This window comes from Electrophorus electricus, chromosome 6 (assembly GCF_041902795.1).
Source record: "Electrophorus electricus isolate QZ-2024a chromosome 6, ASM4190279v1, whole genome shotgun sequence".
Taxonomy (NCBI): Eukaryota; Metazoa; Chordata; class Actinopteri; order Gymnotiformes; family Gymnotidae; genus Electrophorus; species Electrophorus electricus.
In genome coordinates, this window is record NC_137502.1 from 27,726,478 (window position 1) to 27,734,555 (window position 8,078).

Consider the following 8,078-nt stretch of genomic DNA (forward strand, 5'->3'; position numbering starts at 1 on the left):
TAATGAATTATAAACCTGCCCAGTGTAAACACATACACACTATGACTAATTTACTCACAGTCATTTATTGTCATGTGTGTAGTTGAACATACACAGCTGGACATGAGGGGTCAAACTGTAGACAGCAGTACTGTAGCTTGACTGGAATGAGAACAGGGTGAAGTGTTTTGCTGAAGAGCTTAGGATTTATACACGAAGTGTGTTTCTATGTGTGTGTGTGTGTGTGTGTATGTTACATTGAAATGACGTCACTGAAAATTGTTTTACACGCACAAGCATAGCGAAACTATGTTTCACCAGTGAATGAATGTGCAAGTGCATGTATATGCAAATGTAGGTTTTCATTCCCTCATCACAACACATACACAGTCATGCTTGGCACAAATAGAGTTAAGATTTGACACTCGGATTTTGGAGGGTTAGGGTTAGGGACATATACTTTCACCTGATGAGCTGCATTACAAAGCTAGTTTGGCCCATTCCTTAGACCATATTCATCATGTAATAGTCATGTAATAATAGTACATTATCAGTTTTAATGAGGACAATGTATCAAACTAAAATCCTAAAGGCCAAGCTCAGCACACACTAGTGATTTCTATACTCTGATATACCAAATTTGACTCATCAAGGGCTTGATAATTAGCTGACAGGTTGAAGCAGTGTGTCAGACCAGGAACAAAACCAAACAGTGCTGTGGAAAACACCAATGGAATATTCCCCTCTGGAATCTGACACTTCTGATATATATCTGGTTCTGTAGAAGGAGAAAGAAATCCTTCCCCAGGATCGAATGTCTTAATCATACACACTCACATAGGTCAATGGGTTTGTGTGTGTGTGTGTGTGTGTGTGTGTGTGTGTGTGAAGGACTGTGGTTTGTGAGAGTAGTGACCGAAGGTCACAAAAAAGATGAAAATTCTGACATTGTGGTATAATTTGGCAGTTAGTTGTTATTTAACACCTAAGTATCTACTCGGAATAGTTAGATACTGGGATTAAGATTAGGACTGGGTTATGCATCACAATATTAAACTAGTACACATGTAATACCACCTTATAGCACCGTACAGCAAGGTGTAAACCACCACATAGCTAGTATTACATAAATTGTGTATAGAGGCTTGTGTCTGTATGTGTGTGTGTTTCAAGATCTAGCCAGTGGCATAACCAGGCATGCTCAGTGTGTGGTTGCCTTCCAATTGTTTGGCCACATGGATTTGAGCTTTTGTTGAATCATGGAGAGACTGGTACTGGCTGGGGACTGACTGGGGAGGATCCCTGCTGGTCTAGGACAGATTGGAGATTTGGATTGCTGTTAAAGAATCGGGTCAACACACAAACACGAATGTGACATGGAGGGAATGAAGTATAACCAGTTAGCGTATTGTCATATGCACAGTGCTAAATGTCTTATTTTCTTTAGTCGTTAGCAATTAGCAATGTTTGAGTGATGTGTTCCATTATGGGACTTAATAGAAATAATTCCTTAAAATGATTCATTCATTCTTTTCTTTTATATTTTCTACTATAGTGTAGAGCAATATTGAGCATGATGAAACATTCCATTCACTCTTTAAATTCAAAATAATTTAGAGGAAAAAACAAGTTTTACCACAATGATTTTCAAGATTTCTAATTTACAGACATCTTCTCTCATATGTCTGTGACAGCCCGAGTGCCGCAGGGCAAGGAGAAGGAAGCACAGGCATCTCTTGACGAATACAGATATTTATTAAACACGACGAAACAATAAACATTGATGGCACTCACACAAAAGACTAATGAAATGTGAAGTAAATGGTAAATGATTAACAACTACAGAAACTGTGTGGTGGCGTGGTTACAAACAAGGCAGTCACAGTGAACACAGTCATTAGTAAACTCCCACTGTACTTGCTGGGCCACACCACGTGACAAATGGGAGGGGGAGCGTGCTGTTGCAATGTCTGCAATTGTACATGCTCTCTGTTATCTAATAAGTGAATGAGGATACTGAGACTATGACATCTTACATATGCTTTAGTGAAGACATTTGGGTCACTCATAAAATACCATCATGACAAACTGGCACCAACTGGCTCATTGCTTCCGGCTGAAAAAAAAATGCTTATAGAAGTAGAAACAGGACAGTGACAGGAGACACAATTTGCAAACACTGTCACAAGAGAGAATAAAGCAGCCAGAAGGATCTAGTCTAGTAAGGCAATGAGGATACTGTCAAACAATGACCAAACAACTGTGTGAACAAGCTGGCAGGACATTACCAAAATCACATCACTTCAGAAGCTATCTTCTCAGGCAATAGGAGCATACATACTAGGTTTGAAAAAGACAGGGTCACACACCCCAAAAGGTCAAACTCACACTGCATCCAAATAACCGTTTGACAGTTAGCACCTCCACCCCCTACTCTGACTGCTTCTCAACCTGCACTTACTACCTGTGAAGAGGATGTGTGTCATCTCTATCTGTGAAGACAGGTAACTAGGATAACTCTAACCTTCCTGTCTGAAAAGGTTATGGTAACTATGGTAACTAGGATAACTCTAACCTTCCTGTCTGAAAAGGTTATGGTAACTATGGTAACTAGGATAACTCTAACCTTCCTGTCTGAAAAGGTTATGGTAACTATGGTAACTAGGATAACTCTAACCTTCCTGTCTGAAAAGGTTATGGTAACTATGGTAACTAGGATAACTCTAACCTTCCTGTCTGAAAAGGTTATGGTAACTATGGTAACTAGGATAACTCTAACCTTCCTGTCTGAAAAGGTTATGGTAACTATGGTAACTAGGATAACTCTAACCTTCCTGTCTGAAAGGGTTATGGTAACTATGGTAACTAGGATAACCATAACCTTCCTGTCTGAAAGGGTGTGCTGACCAACTGGCACATGTCTTCATGCAGATCTTCAGCAGATCATTGGATTTATGTGAAGTTCCTTTCTGCTTCAGACAATAAATAGGACCTATAACCCACAAAGACAGCCATCACAGGTTAAAATGACATTATAGCCATTATTACCTTAACTCTGTCATGAAATCATTTTGAGAGACTGGTGTTGGAACAACTACGGATATCAGCCCCTGCAGTTTGCATATCAAGCCCGTAGGTCTTTTGACAATGTCTGCATTGACCTGTTGACTTGATATGATATCCTTCAACATCTCAAACATCTAAAAACATACACTAGAATTCTATTCTCACACTTTTTGTCAGTAATCAGTATAGTGTCTGATCCCAGTATCATCACAGAACTGGTCCAAGATAAACTCACTAAGATAAATGTCCATTTGTCCACCTGCTGGATTACCAAATTCCTTACGGGTAGGACACGGCATGTGAATTTGAGGAAATTCTCAGTGACTACAAAAACAGTCCAAGGTTGTATCCTTCTACAGAGTACTTAGTCAAAGCTCAGAACTTTGCAGGTGAGACAAGTCTTTAGTCTCATCTACAGTCTTTAGTCTCATCCAAGATGGTGATGAGTTTGTAATGGGAAGTTGATTCACTTGTCCTGTGTAAATTTCTTTTATATATTTATCTATTTTTATATTTTAACATTGGCACAGAAGAATCCCAATGAACCATGTTTACTTAAACAACAACTGAAAAAGCATTGCCTAAACTGCAAACATAGGGGAGGGGTAAATAAAAAGCACTAATAACACAACAATAACAACAAATAACACATCAGTAACAACTAATAAAATACCAATAAAGATTACGTCACACACTGTACCGATTGGCCACCCTCCTGGCCTCACTGTTTTATGATTTCCGTCGAGTCTGTTTTCCTGTACTTCCCTGCTCCGCTCCTTGGTTTCGTTTTCTCCGCCCCTCGTCTGTTCCTCAGCTCCAGTCCGTGTTTTGGTTGTAATGTTATGTTAACCTGCGTCTGATTATCCTTGATTGGTCTGGTTATTTCAGCCCTGGATTTTGGCTTCTAAGAGGTCGGTTATTCAGTCACGATTCTAGCAGGAACGAGGCAAGAGGTAGAACGTAAATGCAGGGGGCGGTTTATTAAATGAGGGAAATACGAACACGAAGGGCAAAACAAACAATCAAAGGGGTAACACTGAGGGTAAAATAACACACGACCGGAGCAAACAGAAAAGCAATGGCGACGACAGTACAACAAGCATCCGGTAACCCTGACCGAAGGAACGTAATTTGGCACAATAACCGACCTCTTAGCAGCCAAAACCCAGGGCTGAAATAACCAGACCAATCAAGGATAATCAGACGCAGGTGAACATAACAGTACAACCAAAACACGGACTGGAACTGAGGAAAAGACGAGGGGCGGAGAAAACGAAACCAAGGAGCGGAGCAGGGAAGTACAGGAAAACAAAGACTCGACGGAAATCATAAAACAGTGACCCCAGGAGGGTGGCCAATCGTTACACACAACAATAATCATAACTAATAAGACACCAATAACACACCTGTAATGACAAGTCTTTCCAATGCTCCTCCCTGCTGCCCATGAGTCCACAGCCCAAATCCGGGGTTATATTTGATATAATATAAAATAAATGTAATATAAATCCTGGGTTATATTTGATATGAAATAAATATAATATAAATCTGGGGTCATATTTGATATAAATCTAATATAAATGCAGGGTTATATTTGAATGCATGTATGTTTCAGCTGTCTTTCGTGGGTAGTGTGGCTGTAAGACAGCAGAATATAGAGCCTGCTTCTGGGGTATAAAGCACAAAACATCTGTCCTTCCAACACACCATTCATGCAGTTAGATAATAATGAATATAATGGTTATAATGGATAAGCATATATTTATACTCAGTCAATGATATAATACAACATGTTATTGACATAAAGTACATTATACTCCAAGGTTCTTAGCCCAGTGCATCCTGGGTTACCTTTCCTGGCACTCCTACAGGTCAGATCATACTTTTGTTCTCTTCCAGCTCCCAGAACCCATTTACATTTTATGTATTTGACAGTTGTTTTTATCCAGAGTGATTTACAATTTTCAATCATGTTACAGAGGTAGGCAAGTGTAGTGTTAGGAGTCTTGCCCAAGGACTCTTACTGGTAGAGCATAGAGCACTTGCCCAGATTGAGCCCTGGTCTCCCACAGAAGAGGCAGCTTTGTTACCCACTACACCCACCATTACACCCACCACTTGTTAACCAAGTCATTACGAGCTGAAGACTACCTGGCGCAGGTGTGCTGAAGGCCAGGTCAGTGGAAAAAATGCAGACTGGCTGGAGGGACTATCTGGGTACTGGAATGAAGACCTTTTGTCCATGGCTTGCCTGTTATTAGTCTGTACACTCTGTACGCTGAGGTAAAAGCTATTTGTTTCAGATGAATCTGCCCAGGGATTTTATTGAGCTGAGGTGTTTTTTTTTTCCAGTCTGTTTTTGACTGGGGAGAATCCTGCTGTGTGTTCACAATAAAAGTCTCATCCCTGGCGGCGATCTTGGCGAGCTTCGAGCAACGTGCGCGCTTCGGCCAGTCCAAGCTCCTGCTCTTTGAGGTTTCTCGTGTTTGCTGCTTGTGAAAAGGTGGCTGTTTGTGTGCACTCAGCTGCCCAACCTCTCCAGTGTTCCCACTCCAGGGCTGTTTTCCCAGCTGCTGCCCCCTGCTGGGCTGTCGGCGTTTGTGCGGATCCTGGGGCCGAGTGCAGCTCGGCAGAGGTCAACCTATCTGCCGCCCGTGGTGGCCTCCCACAAACGTGGGGCGCAGAGGTTCTGTTGAATGTACTGTGGCTGTTTCCATAACACAGACGGGTTCAACAGGGCAGGTTATGGTATGATCAGGTTTCTTTTGTAACTTTTCATATTGGTCCTTAATAAGGACATCATAAAAGTCAAACTGATAACAGTATGGCAATATCCATGTACTACGTTCACCTTTAAAGCCTTACAACATCATATTATATAAGAATTTCACATTATATAAAATTGTTTCAGGGATAGAATATGTTAAAATAGCTTAAATTGGCTGTATAATTTCAAATGGAAATGTTTTATTTCTTGTGTTTATATTCTCTTTGGTGTCTGAATATATGAAATCTATGTTGCACCAATGTGTAGAACCAAAAGACTCTGTTTAAGATTCACAGTGTCTTTACTAACCCTAGTGCTCCAAGCCTTTTCATAGACTGAACTGTTTGTGTTGCATTAGTGAGACTGTAACACATTATCTAACACTTACATCTTTAAATAGCTCAGTGGAGGCACTGATGAGGTTAAGGCTCAGGCCTAAAGGTTTCCAGTGTGAGATTAGCGTTACCGCTGAAATGGGCATGTAAAACCAGGCTCACTGGAACATTCAGGGCAGGAATTACAGAGATCAGCAATGTTTTTTAAAGAATTTTTTTTTCCATTTTCTGATTAACAAAAAAATTGCATACAAAAAAATGATATAAATAACAAAAAGGTACATATTCCAGTCAATTTAGTAGAACTAAAGGTCTGTTCTAATTGTGGTCAAACCATGACAATACTAAACTACTTTATTACTGTCACTTGCTGATTTGGCTATGGCTTGTTATTTTCTGTGTGTATGTGTGTGTGGGCTATAAGTCAGTGTTAGTTTTATCATTAACAGCAGATCAGTACTGAGGGGGCTGATGTGAGGATTCACTTTATTTTTTCATGTTCACTGTTCTGCAGCCGGCTGGCCAGACTTCCAGCACTGCTTTCCCTGCTCTTGTGCTTTGGACTTTAACCTCACCCGTTTTCTCCAAACTGTCCTCCTCCAAATGATCTATCTATAGCCAAGTACATGAACAAATGTTTTAGCTGCCCTTCTGTTTCCCAGACTCTTGTTTTAATCGTATCAACCACCCACCTTTATAACATTTCTCCTTTTGTCATTTTCTATGTAAGGAAAGAATCAATATTATATGATGATAAACTTTAAAAGAGTTAAAAATGCAAACTAACAGATCAATTAATAATGCATCATAAGGCTGTTTTTTAAAAAGGATATACAATTCTGTATTGTGTTCAGTTCTGTATTGTGTTCAGTGCTGTATTTTGTTTGAGGAATATTCTTATATTTTCTATCAGCTTTTATTTGTGTGTTTAATTAAAAGTTTATTTTTACTTCTTTACTCGTTTTTTAGATTTCAACTTTCATCCTTTGAGACGTACTTTGAGCTTCATATTATAAGGTACTATATATAAATAAAGATTAATATTATTATACTGCTTGCTCTCCTTATTGCCCTCAGATTTAACAGCTCTTGTCCAATGCACTAGATGTGTATCTGTGTGTGATGCTGCCAAGCTGGTAATCTTGCTCTTTTATAGGGTCGTATAACCAAGTACAGACAGAGTGTGGATGGTCACTGAACTCTGATTCCAGGAACCAGATGAGCTGAAATGGTCCTCAGTGGTCAAATGATGATGTGACACATTTAACTGATGCCCTGGTAAGCACACACCTGCAGAACAATGAGGCCTTGTTTAGGATATAACCTTCACCTTAGCAGCTCACCCAGACATTCAAGCTAAAAACTAACTCAAACTTTCATGCCTGTTCTAAAGTTTTGACTAGATTAACTTACTGGGCTAGTAATCAGAAGGTTCCTGATTCAAGTCCCACCACTATTGGGCCCCTGAGCAAGACCCTTAACACTCAACTGCTTGAATTGTACTTGGTCACAATTGTAAGTCACTTTGAATAAAAGCGTCTGCTAAAGGCTGTAAATGTTAAAAATAGCATATGTTGATAATGTTGCATCCTACAAGGCATAATACCTCTTCATCACCTAACGACAATGTCTTTTTGTCAAAAGAATACTGTCTGTTGAGACTGACATGTAAACATACTCAGATAGTTTATCCCACAAGTGATGCAAGCACCTGGCAAAATCCTGTCTGCAGTATGCGGCCACGCTGTCCCAGACTGCACAGAGGTTTGATTCACTTAAATGGCACACAGCATGGACAAATTGCTGCATAATGATTTTCCCCAAAACTGTGTTCTGAGTTAAAGTTAGGGTTAGATTTAGGGTAAGGTAAGTTCAGTAAGGTCAGGTAAGGTCATGTAAAGTACAGGTAAAGGGAAGGCAAGGGACTAGCA